This window comes from Equus caballus, chromosome 3 (assembly GCF_041296265.1).
Source record: "Equus caballus isolate H_3958 breed thoroughbred chromosome 3, TB-T2T, whole genome shotgun sequence".
Taxonomy (NCBI): Eukaryota; Metazoa; Chordata; class Mammalia; order Perissodactyla; family Equidae; genus Equus; species Equus caballus.
In genome coordinates, this window is record NC_091686.1 from 55,947,803 (window position 1) to 55,961,370 (window position 13,568).

Consider the following 13,568-nt stretch of genomic DNA (forward strand, 5'->3'; position numbering starts at 1 on the left):
ACTACCTGGAGACAAATGAAAATGAAAACACAACATACCAACGTCTGCGGGATGCAGCAAAAGTGACACTAAGAGGGAAACGTATAGCAATACAGGCCTACCTCAACAAACAAGAAAAATCTCAAATAAGTAATCTTAAAGTACACCTAAAAGAACTAGAAAAAGAAGAACAAACAAATCCAAAGTCAGTAGAAGGGAAATAATAAAAGTCAGAGCAGACATAAATGAAACAGACTAAAAAAACAGTAGAAAGTTTCAGTGAAACTAGAGCTAGTTCTTTGAGAATATAAACAAAATTGACAAACTCTTAGCCAGACTCACTAAGAAAAAAAGAGAGAGGACTCAAATTAAGTAAAATCAGAAATGAAAGGGGAGAAATTACAATGGATACCACAGAAACACAAATGATTATAAGAGCATACTATGAAAAGCTATATGCCAACACTGGATAACCTAGAAGAAATGGATAAATTCTTACAATCAGACAATCTTGCAAAACTGAATCAAGAAGAAATAGAGAATCTGAATAGGTCAATCACAAATAAAGAGATTGAAACAGTAATAAAAAAGCTCTCCAAAAATAAAAGTCCAGGAGCAGATAGCTTCTCTGGAGAATTCTACCAAACATTCAAAGAAGAATTAATACATATCTTTCTCAAACTATTCTAAAAAATTGATGAGGATAGGATGCTCCTTAACTCACTCTATGAGGCCAACATTACCCTGATATGAAAACCAGACAAGGACAACACAAAAAAGGAAAATTACAAGCCAAGATTGGTGATAAACATGGATGCAAAAATCCTCAACAAAATATTAGCAAATTGAACACAATACATTAAAAGGATCACACACATGATCAAGTGGGATTTATTCCAGGGATGTAAGGATGGTTCAACATCCACAAATCAATCAAGGTGATACACAACATTAACAAAATGAGGACTAAAAATCACATGATCATCTCAACAGAAAGCATTTGCTAAGATGCAACATCCATTTATGTTAAAAATTCTCAATAAAATGGGCATAGAAAGAAAGTACCTCAACATAATAAAGACCATATATGACAAACCCACAGCTGACATCATACTTAACAATGAAAAACTGAAAGCCATTCCTCTGAGAGCAGGAACAAGACAAGGGTTCCCACTCTTGCCATTCTTATTCAACATAGTACTGGAAGTTTTGGCCAGAGCAATTAGGCAAGAAGAAGAAATAAAAGGGCTCCAAACTGGACAAGAAGAAGTAAGACTCTCATGTTCACAGATGACATGACTCTGTGTATACAAAACACTAAAGAATCCGCCAAAAAACTATTAGAAAAAATCAACAACTACAGCAAAGTTGCAGGGTACAAAATCAACATACAAAAATCAGTTACATTTCTATACACTAATAAACTAGCAGAAAGTGAAGTCAAGAGTATAATCCCATTTACAATTTCAACAAAAAAGAATAAAATATCTATGAATAAATTTAACCAAGGAGGTGAAAGACCTATACACTGAAAACTAAGACATTATTGAAAGAAATAAAAGAAGACATAAAGAAATGGAAAAATACTCCATGCTCATGGATTGGAAGAATAAACATAGTTAAAATGTCCATACTACCTAAAGAAATCTACAGATTCAATGCAAACCCAAGCAGAATCCCAATGACATTCTTCACAGAACTAGAAAAAAGAATCCTAAATTTTGTATGGAACAAGAAAAGACCCTGAATAGCTAAAACAATCCCGAGAAAAAAGAACAAAGCTGGAGGTATCATAATCCCTGACTTTAACATATACTACAAAGCTGTAGTAATCAAAACAGCATGGTACTGGCACAATAACAGACACATAGATCAATGGAACAGAATTGAAAGCCGAGAAATAAAACAATGAATCTATGGACAGCTAATCTTCAACTAAGGAGCCAAGAACATACAATGGAGAAAGGAAAGTCTCTTCAATAAACGGTGTTGGGAAAACTGGACAGCCACATGCAAAAGAATGAAAGTAGACCATTATCTTACACCATACACAAAAATTAACTCAAAGTGGATTAAAGACTTGAATGTAAGACTTGAAACCATAAAACTCCTAGAAGAAAATGTAGGCAGTACCCTCTTTGACATTGGTCTTAACAGTATCTTTTCAAATACCATGTCTACTCAGGTAAGGGAAATAAAAGAAAAAAATAAACAAATGGGACTTCATCAGACTAAAAAGCTTCTGCAAGGCAAAGGAGACCATGAACAAAATGAAAAGAAAACCCACCAACTGGGAGAAAATATTTACAAATTATATATCTGACAAGGGGTTAATTTCCAAAATATATAAAGAACTTATACAACTCAACAACAAAAAAACAAATAACCTGATGAAAAAATGGACAGAGGATATGAACAGACACTTTTCCAAAGAAGATGTACAGCTGTCCAACAGGCACATGAAAGATGTTCAAGGGGCTGGCCCAGTGGCATGGTGGTTAACTTCACGCACTCTGCTTTGGCGGCCTGGGGTTCCCTGGTTCGGATCCTGGGTGTGGAACTACACACCACTCATCAAGCCATGCTGTGGAGGCATCCCACATAGAAGAGCCAGAAGGACTTACAACTAGGATATATGACTATGTACTGGGATTTGGGGAGAGCAGGGGAGAAAAGAGGAAGATTGGCAACAAATGTTAGCTCAGGGCCAATCTTCCTCACCAAAAAAAAAAAAAAAAACGGAAGTATATCTTTAAAAAAAAAGATGTTCAACATCACTAATTATTAGGGAAATGCAAATGAAAACTAACTACAATGAGACATTGCCTTACACCCACCAGAATGGCTATAACTAACAAGGCAAGAAATAACAAATGTTGGAGAGGATGTGGAAAACAGGAACCCTCATACACTGCTGGTGGGGATGCAAACTGGTGCATCCACTATGGAAAACAGTATGGAGTTTTCTCAAAAAATTAAAAATAGAAATACCATATGATCTGGCTATGCTACTACTGGGTATTTATCCAAAGAACATGAAATCGACAATTCAAAGAGATCTATGTACCCCTATGTTCATTGCAACATTATTCACAATAGCCATGACATGGAAGCAACTCAAGTGCCCATCAACTGATGAATAGATAAAGAAGATGTGGTATATATACAATGGAATACTACTCAGCCATAAAAAAGACAAAATTGTGCAATTTGTGACAACATGGATGGACCTTGAGGGCAAATAAGCCAGGGAAAGACAAACACCAGATGATTTCACTCATATGTGGAAGATAAACACATGGATAAGGAGAACAGATCAGTGGTTACTAGAGGGGAAGGGGTGTTGAGGGAGGGCAAAAGGGGTAAAGAGGCACATATGTATGGTGATGGATAAAAGCTAGACTATTGGTGGTGAACACAATGCAGTCTATACAGAAATTGATATGTAACATTGTACACCTGAAATTATATAAGCCAATATGACCTCAGTGAAAAAAGTTTCCATCAGAAAAATCAGAACACAAAGAAATAAATAATACTAAATTCAAAAGAAATAATTCCTACTCCTACCTTGATTGGTGAAATAGTTAAATGAGATGTACTAGTTAAGGTCATAGCAAATTTAATTTGTATTAAATGTAAACGGAGATGCCATCATTTATATATGAGAATCAGACAAAATATATTGAGGCTATAATTTGAGTACCAGCTCATATCCTGTAGATAGTGGGATGATATAAATTTTAAAAAACTTTGTTTTGTTATAAGTGGGTGATTCTGTGGCTGAACTTACATTAAGGCAAATTGATGCAATAAATTAAACATATTTTGACGGCTAAATCTCCTAATGTTAGGTGGCTTAAAAAATAAAATCTCAATCTGGGTTTTTCTGGCTAGTGGTGAGATTGGGAGCTCCATTCCATGCCATCCTATAGGCCCAGGCAGATGACGGCTCTGACATCTTAAACACGTGAGCTTCCAAGTCACAGTGGCCGTCAGCATCCAACTAGCAGATGGGGGAAAGAGAGAGGATCATGCTGTGGGAGGTTTTATTTGGGGGGAGACCAGAACTAGAAGTAGTGTACATTATTTCCATTCTCTTCCACCAGTTATAACTCAGTCATTAGGCAACACCACACTACAGAGGAAGCTGGGAATTGTGATGTAGCTGTAAGAACAGGAAAAAGAGGAAACAGGTTTGGTGACCAGCTGGCAATGCCTGGCATACAGCAAGCGTTAAACATCTGTTAGTTGCCTTCTTTCCTCAATAGCTTCTGATAGGAGTCCCATAGCCCTTTGTCTCAAGAACTGTCTTCTGTATTCCATACAGAGTCCATGGGTCCAGCCTCTGAATTGCTGTCTCATCACATATGAAATCCACGATGCACTCTGAAAAAGCATCCGTCAAACTTTTGATTTGGTGCAGGAAAGTATAAACACAAACTGACCACTCTCACCTTGCTTATAACCCAGATTAAGAGAATTTAGCTAAGCAAAGAAGTCTGTAACAGAATTCCTGAAAAGATTAAGGTGCTGCTCATATGATATTAAAATATTTTCAAAACTATAAAATAATTATAAGATAGTTCAACAAATTGATTTTTCTGTGATGTTTATTTCAAACAAATTTGAAATATCACATCCTTTCAAAAAATGACTTTGGTGTCTTCGCTCTGCTGATATTATGGGCATATGCTTAGCGTGGCTGTTGAGTAAATCCACCATTGATTATAGCTTTTAGGGGGAACCAACAACAACAACATTAGCAATGAGAAAAGCTAGACATTTTGTAAGGGCAGACAAACTTCCATCTTTTAGTTATAAATGTAGTTGAAATACACTCTGTACCTTTCTGAATCCTGTTCCCTCCTCGCTATATAACCATATAGTGTATGGTTATATCTCTCGTGCTTCTCTACATTATTAAAAATGATTTTAAAGCCCAATATTTTGTGGCTGCATAATATTTTCCATATTTATGTGCCATAATTCTTTATTCCTATTGTTGCATATTTATTTTTAAAATTTCATTGTTATATGTAATGACTTGAAAGTATTTTTACATTTATATCTTTAACAGAATTTCTGACCATTTCCTCAGTGAGGATTACCAGAAATGGAATTACTACATCAAAAGTTACAAACATTTTTAAGTTCTCAAATTTAATTATCAAATTACTTTCCAGAAAATGTGAACCAACGTAATCCTCACAAAATATCATATGACCGTGCCAGTAGCTGAACCCTGAGCAGCATTAAATATTATCAGAGTTTATTCTCCGATAAAAGGCCTCTCACAGGGCTGGCCCTGTGGCTGAGTGGTTGAGTTCACATGCTCCATTTCGGCACCCCAGGCTTCACCGGTTTGGATCCCAGGTATGGACCTACACACCAAGCATCAAGCCATGCTGTGGCGGCATCCCACATGGAAGAACTAGAATGACCTACAACTAGGATATACAACCATGTACTGGGGCTTTGGGGAGGGGAAAAAAAAGAAGAGGAAGATAGGCAACAGATGTTAGCTTAGGGCCAATCTTCCCCACCAAAAAGAATGACTTTAAAAAAAAAGAAGGCCTCTCATTTTAAGGTCCTCCACTTGTATAGTAAATAGCCATTCTGTATACAGGGCCTAAAATCCTCTATTAAAAAGTCAGATATATTTTCGTGGAAAATATAAATATAGAGAAAATAGTTCCTCCTTAAAATTGTTAATACTTATGTTTTGTGAAAATTATTGAATTCTATTTATTTTGGCATTGCAAAAGGAGAAGACAGTACAAATAAGTATATGGACAGGAAGATTTTTCATTTTAAATTTCCAAATAACATAGTTCAAAACATTAGTCAAATAAAGTGAGAAAATCAACACCTTACAACATCTAATGAGGCCCTTGTCTGAAACTCCACAAGGCCTCTTGGTGTTGCTATAAAACCTCAACGTTTGGAGGAAAAAAATTTACAGAGAAAGGAGGTTCTAGCTCAAGATAGTGGGCTGACTACATGTATCTCTGATGATGGACTGAACATATTTGTCTTTCTTTCTTTCCAAATTTCCACTGAAACATAAGCAGTTTTTCTGAAAAAAGAGAATTAAATAATAGTGCTATAAAAAAGGTGCCATCGGTCAATCAAAAATTCTAAAGAACTTAGATAATTGCAATCAGATAGGATCAATTTCAATAGAAAACAAACAAACAAGAAAGAAAACAAGAGTTAACATTTCTTTTGAAGGAAATCCTGAAGAAGCTCTGAATTCAAAATCAAGACAGGTAAGGAACATGTACGGACCATGGGACAATTAATGGCAATAAATTCAAGAAGTCTTTCAGGATCACATGGACTGCCCCCCCCCCCCAACACACACACACACAACCATGGAGATTTACGTGTAGGACATACACAGGGGAGCGCTTGCTTGCTGGGGTCATACTTGTAGGTGGAACAGAATCCGCAGATGGAGAAGCTGAGCTGCGACTCATTGCAACAGAGGTCTCAGCTGATTCCATGGAGAGCTTTGAAGCAGGGATGGCCCTTCAGCCTTGCCCAGAGTTAAGGCAGGAGAGCCAAGTCTTCGTTCTCCCCGCTCTTTATTGACAGTCTTTGGATGTGGGCTGTCCCTAGCAGGGAGTATAATCTTTCATGACGCAATTTCCTTCGGTTGAGGGCAGGTCCTTCAGAGGGACTCACCTGTGAGTTGTCAGCAAGAAACATTCCTGACAGCTGAGTGACTGAGTGCCTCAGTCCTGCAGGGAGAAGGACAATTAACTCGGAAGGAAATGTGGAAATACAGGAAGTGATGAAGAGAAATGGAAAGGGGAAAGATGTGAATAAATCTAAGTTAATATCAACTATAAATAATAACAATAATAATAACAGTGTCTTATACAGTTCAAAATATATATAAAATAAAAATGCATAGGGGGCCGGCCCGGTGGCGCAGTGGTTAAGTTCGCACGTTCTGCTTCTCAGAGGCCCAGGCTTTGCCAGTTCGGATCCCGGGTGCAGACACGGCACCGCTTGGCACGCCATGCTGTGGTAGGCGTCCCACACATAAAGTGGAGGAAGATGGGCACGGATGTTAGCTCAGGGCCAGTCTTCCTCTGCAAAAAGAGGGGGATTGGCAGTAGTTAGTTTAGGGCTAACCTTCCTGAAAAAAAAAAAAAGCATGAAGACGTGATACAAAAGATGGACAAGGAGTAAACGAATTTAAAGCCTTCTAAGGTCTTGCTATTTGCTGGGAAGGGGTAAAAGTTCCAAATTTTAATAATTTAAGGAGACACATTTTAACTGGGTCACCGCTTAGAAAATATTACCAGATATATAACTAATAAACCTACAGATGAGAAAAATAGAGTCATAAAAAAATACTTGATTGATTCAAAAGAGGGCAAGAAAAGAGATAAAAAGGAAGATAGAATACATGAGACAAATAAAAAACAGTAAAAGGACAGTTACAAATGTAACGCAGCAGTAATTGCTTTATTTATTAATGGACTAAATATTTTAAATCAAAGAAGAAACATTTCAGATTGGATAAGAAATTATCTCTTAATCTCAAAATCAGTGTCAGTTAAGTCTTTGGATTTTTCTTTCCTGAAATAAAAATTACACATCTCTCCCTTAGATGTTGTAAAATGTACAACATTAGTGTTCTCCATCTTTGAAATTGATTGCAAAGGGACATCTGTTAATGAAATGTGATTTTACATATTTCATCTTTGAAAATGGCCTTTCACACAGATAGGTCCTGTCAAATACTGATGCCATTCCACAAGCATGTGACTTTAATCGAGCATATTCATCACTTGGAAGCATTTGTAGAATTCTATTAGATTTCTCTTCATATTTGCTTTTTATCCTGTCATTACATCACAGATTAATCACTTTCAATTAGATGGAAGTTCCTCAATTGCATCACTTAAATGAATTTTTTGTTGTTGTTACATGAATTTTGAAATTTGAAAACTTTTTTATACTTGCATTGAGGTCCAAAAAATGCTGCTTTGAAAATATATCTGCTGCAAGTTTGTGTTGGAATGGAGATTTCATTTCTTATTTGAACTTTTGACAGCATAGGAAATGTATAGAGTATTGCAGGTGTAACCAAGAATTATTGGTCCCAAGTAACTTACATTTTCACTTATTTAGGTGGCCAATTCTTATAGATAGCACCTGCTAAGTGGAATCTTGTCTTAAATGTAGTAAAATGCAATATTATTCTCAATTTAAATTAACTTTTGTGTTTAATTATTTTTATCTACGACACAATTTACTGAATGACTCTATAAAACAATGTTTCTCGTACACTTGTTATAGTTAATTTTCATAGTTCTATAACCCTATGGAATACACTAACTTTTCCTTTGTTCTCCTGATTCCAGGACCTTTCTTTTCTGATTCCAGGAGTCTCCATTAGCTCCTGATTTGGGAATTTCTATTAAGGATTTTGGGAACCAAAATGGACTAGAGAGCACTAGTCTTGTCATTCAAAATACTGCGTCACTGATTTTCACTGTATTGTCACTTTTAAATAATGTTTAAGAGCAAATAGCAAATTTAGAAATTGTTGGCATAACTGTTCATACATCTTTCATTAGAATTAAAAGTCATTTTAGGTTCTCTTAGCCTCAGTTTTCATATTTTTAATATGAGGATCGTGATACCCATTTTAAAGTCCTAATGAGAAATAAGATAGTGCACATAGAGTGCTATCGTGAGCCTTCAATATGTTTCACTTCTTGGATCTTAAATTACTTAAATGTAACATTCCTTTTATAATTTTTGCATACATTTACTCCTTTTATCTTGGAACGTCTCAAAGAATTTGTTGTCTATATGCCAGATCACTTTCCTCATCTCCTAGGGAAACCTAACAGTACAGTTTTTTAAATCATGTGTGTGAATTCAAAGTATCCTTTAAATATAGGTGTGTGTGTATATGTCTAAATATAACATGTTATGCATATATTTAAAAGTCTTCCCTCTACTGTTTTATTATGTCTATAAATATGTTGCCTTTTCACTAATTAAACATTTTAGTGAGAAAATTAGGGAGGAAAATGAAAAAAATATCAGCCACCATTCCCTTGAGGCATATCATTCACAGACCATAGAAAAAGAACAAAACAGTTTGTGGGACACTGCAGCCCGAAACCAACCATTAGCAAACCAGTGCCTTCCAAACCCAAAGGGTCACGCTGAGGTGGAGGGGGCGCTACATTCTGACGTTTCCAAGGATCTCAAGAGCTGCACCCCGTGCAGCAATGTTTTCTTCGGTGGCATCTTGTTAACTGAGGAACCACAAAGTTTTGTGCTTAAAATGTGGTTGAAAATTTAAGCAGAAACCTGTAAATGAGTAGCTTAGTGTCTTAAAACCATATATTTAGCCAAATGAAGGTGTGGCCCCATGATGTTTCTCTTCAGATGTCCACACTTTGAAGAGCAGAGGGTTGGATCAATTTTGGGCATTTCTTGCAAGTATGTAGAGGCTTCTTTCCTCTTATTTTCTCCCTCAAATATTATTTTCATAGCTTGGTGAAATAGGAGTCACCTTTTATATTTGCCATGCTTGAATGTGAAGACTGTGGTGGCTGTTTTAATAACTCAGAAGTATTCACATGTTTCCACCCTGCAGCTATTCTAAAGAGAAACCACAGCTCCAGAAATAAGCAAAGCAAACAAAACAAAATTAACTAATGTGATGTCTTTTAGATTGCAGGTAGTAGGGTTACTGGTAAAACAATGTTCAGCTCTGCTAATGTATTTTCCCCTGTCTTTAAAATGTAAATATAATTAGATATTTCTGCTTGATTTTATTTTGGTACCCTCCAAATGTCAACGGCAGGGCAGAAGGGGAGGTTGAAGGAGGAGACCTGGGGTGCTGGAAGACCCCTCCTGCTTGCCTTGTGTTTTGACCTCAGGAGTGGCTCATTCCGTTGTCCCTTTCTCCTGGTCCTCCTTTGAATCTCGCTGGAAACACAGCCAGTATTTCCTTCATTTGGCCTCCTTCTTTCATTGCTTTTTTCCTAAGTCTAAGACAACTTGCTTTTTTTTTTTTTTTAAAGATTGGCCCTGAGCTAACATTAGTTGCCAATCTTTTTTTCTTCTTCTTCTCCCCAAATCCCCCCAGTACATAGTTGTATATTCTAGTTGCAAGTCCTTCTAGCTGTGCTATGTGGGACACCACCTCAGCATGGCTTGATGAGCAGTGCCATGTCCGTGCCCAGGATCTGAACTGGCGAAACGCTGGGTTGCGGAAGCAGAGTGCATGAACTTAACCACTCAGCTGTGGAGCCAGCCCCCCCTTTCATTTCTTATCCTTTCTGAATGCCCAAAGACTCTAGAGCTTCTTGGTATTATCATCTTTCTGAAGAATAATAAAGAACAAGTCATTTATTCATTTGTTTATTCACTCAACAAGTATCTAGAGATCATTTACTATGGGTATGGTCACAGAATTATAGGCTAAACTTTGAAGGACAGAAAAAGAAATGAAGGATACCATGTGGAACTTACAATCTAGAGATAAAATACTAAGTAGACATATTTTAAAAATTAAATCACAATGTAAATGCGTGAGTTAGTTGAGAAAGTGGTGGCCAGTGGAAGCCATATTGCCCAGCAGGGTGAACTTGGGCACGGTCAGTCTGGCAGGTACAGAAATGAAAGTGTCTGGAAAGGTAGGTCCATATTTTGTAAGGCATTATTTGTTTTCAAGGAACACAAATTTTCTCAAGTTACCTCAAAAAGAGAGAGCTATAGAGCAACACAGAGAAACTGGAATGTCAGAGGCAGCCTCCCTGTCTCTCTGATTCTGTCTACATCTCTCTTTCCGTGTGATCTCTCTTCTCTTGTCTGTTCTATTTTCCTCTCTGCAAACTAGCTTCCTCTGCAAGATTCTTGGCTTCTGCTCTTCCTTAACCTCAGCTTGGGTGTACCTTGTTTGTCAAGAACCAACTCCAGTTCCAACACTGAACATGTGCCTGACATAGACTAATGAGTTGTAACAACACCAGTCTACGCTTTTGGGTTACTTTTTCCAGAAGCATTCAAAACCCAGATATGAGAATGGAAAAGCCAGATAGTAAAATCGGATCTAGGACTGACAGAATGTAGAATGAATATGGTGAAAGCAGATGGCAGCAGGAGCATTAAAGGTAAGGAAAGAGAGGATTTTAACTAACGAAATAAAAACTGTATTAGGAAGCTCAAAGTGACGAAAACATTAGGAAAAAGAGAAAAGTTCAAGGATAGGCATTGGAGGTGTTGGGTCAATAAATGGTATTTAGTTTTCCATTTGCACTAGATTTTCCCTTATAATTAGCTCACACAAGCTACTTTTTCTTGCTGAAAAGGTTACTAGTAAGTTGATGCGTAACAAAGAATTTCCGAGGGAAATCGTCTGTGTTTGAGACAATGGGGTCGAGTGGGAGCCAGGAAGAATCATGATGGCAATTGTAGTGTTTGTGTAGGAGTAGATGGATTTATTTTAAGTTAATGCAGTAGTAGAAGGGAACACTATCCAATGGGCTTGGAGGTGAGTAGCGCTGAGGATACTATTCTGAGAGACAATTGTCCTTTTTGTCTGGCTATTGGTTTAAGAATGGTGAGCTGAGGACATTGAATTTTAATGCAGTGGGTACAAAAGAGTTTATAAATAAAGATACGGACTCTGGTCTGACATAAGATAGCTGAGGAATTTATATAGATGGAAGATGCCAATTCTGAGCATAAATTTCCACAGCTGCTGTGCAGAGTTTATTCCCTAGTATAGTAGGAATGTGGTCATTTTGAGCAAGCATCAGTGGCCATGGTTATGAGCTCTTTCTCTCTCTCTCTCTCAATTTCTCTCTCTCTCTCTCTCTCACACACGCACACATGCCCACACACACACATACCTCTGAAGTCTGTCCTTATTTCCATAGGTCTTTTGGGATATCTGATCGCCAGGAGCGCCAGGACACGAGTCTTGAACTAGAGGACCCAAAGATCAGGAGAGCTTCTTCTGGGTTTAGGGCAATTGTGCTATGGCATGGCTTTTCAGAAAATGATGAGGGAGGAGTTTATATCCCAGAACGATGCAGTATCCCGGGATGTTGAGGACCTACCAGCTGAATACGTAAACATTGCAGAGACGATTATGTATTTTTAGTCACTAGACTACACTTTGTGCCCATGAAGGTGAGCTATAACTTTGGAAGATTCAGGAACTAGATTTCAAAGGTAACCTAAGATATATAATTAAAATAGATCATCTCACACTATCTACGTATGTCTAGCATAACCTTCCAGGTGGCTATGACTCTTGAGCTAAGTTCAGAAATGGCACGCCGGAATATATTTGCCCATATCATTCTTCATGCTTTTTTTTTATTGAGGTAAATTTTACTTTGGGTAAAACTAACGATTTTAAGTTGTACAATTTAATGGCATTTAGTGCATTCACAATATTGTGCAACTATCACCTCCATGTACTTCCAAAACACTGTCATCACCCCAAAAGGAAACTTCATACCTTTAAGCACTTCTGGGCTTTTTTGAATTCTTACTATTTCCACCTTCCTGGAGGTGCTCCCGTCTCTTACGTATGTGTGGAAATTCAAACGAGCTTATGTTGGAACTAAAAACTCAGAAAAAGGAAATGAGACAGAAACGAGGCTGGGGCTGGGACCAGGAGCTGGGGTTGTTCCCAGGTGGATGTAATGCCATGTTCTGCCTTCAGCTGGAATTTCTCTTGGAAGACCTGCATGTGGGCAGTAGGCTCTGGTCTTCTATTTTTTTTTAATTTTTATTTGTTATAGATGGGAATAATTTTACTTTAATGCATAACAGAGGTCGTAGTATAGATACTGGTTACTTTAAGTACAGTCTCTTTTTTCTTTGCATTTTTGGTTCTCCTTTTCTACTTTCTTCACACATAACCTACTCCCCCTTCTCCCACATATATTGTTTTCTCATTCATAAAAATTTAGTATGTATTTTTCCATGTCTTCACTATGCTCATAGAGTCATATACAGACATTTATCTACCATATAGTACACAGAAGTTTTTCTCATATATATATATATATATATTTTTTTTTTTTTGGTGAGGAAGATTGGCCCTAAGCTAACATCTGTGCCAATCTTCCTCTATTTTGTACGTGGGGTGCTGCAGCAGCATGGCTTGACGAGTAGTGTATAGGTCTGGACCCGGGATCCAAACCCACGAACCCCAGGCCACCAAAGTGGAGTGCACGAACTTAACCGCTATGCCATTGGGCCGGCCCCTTCATATCATTTTTCTTTTACAAAAATTGTTATAAAATGAATACCCATCTTATACATTTTACTCAACAATTAATACCTTATAGATGTCACTTCAAGTCAATTGTTTAGGTCTGATTTATTCTTTTTAATAAATATCACATGGTGTGAATCTGGAATAATTTACAACACAATTAATGGTCACCAGCTATGTTTCCATTTATTTTTTTCTCCGCCCACTATTCATGAAGCTACAGTAGATTTCCTTATACACATGTCATTATGTGCTCCAGGCTTGATTTATGAGATAGATTCCCAGGAGTGGTATTGAATCAAATAAT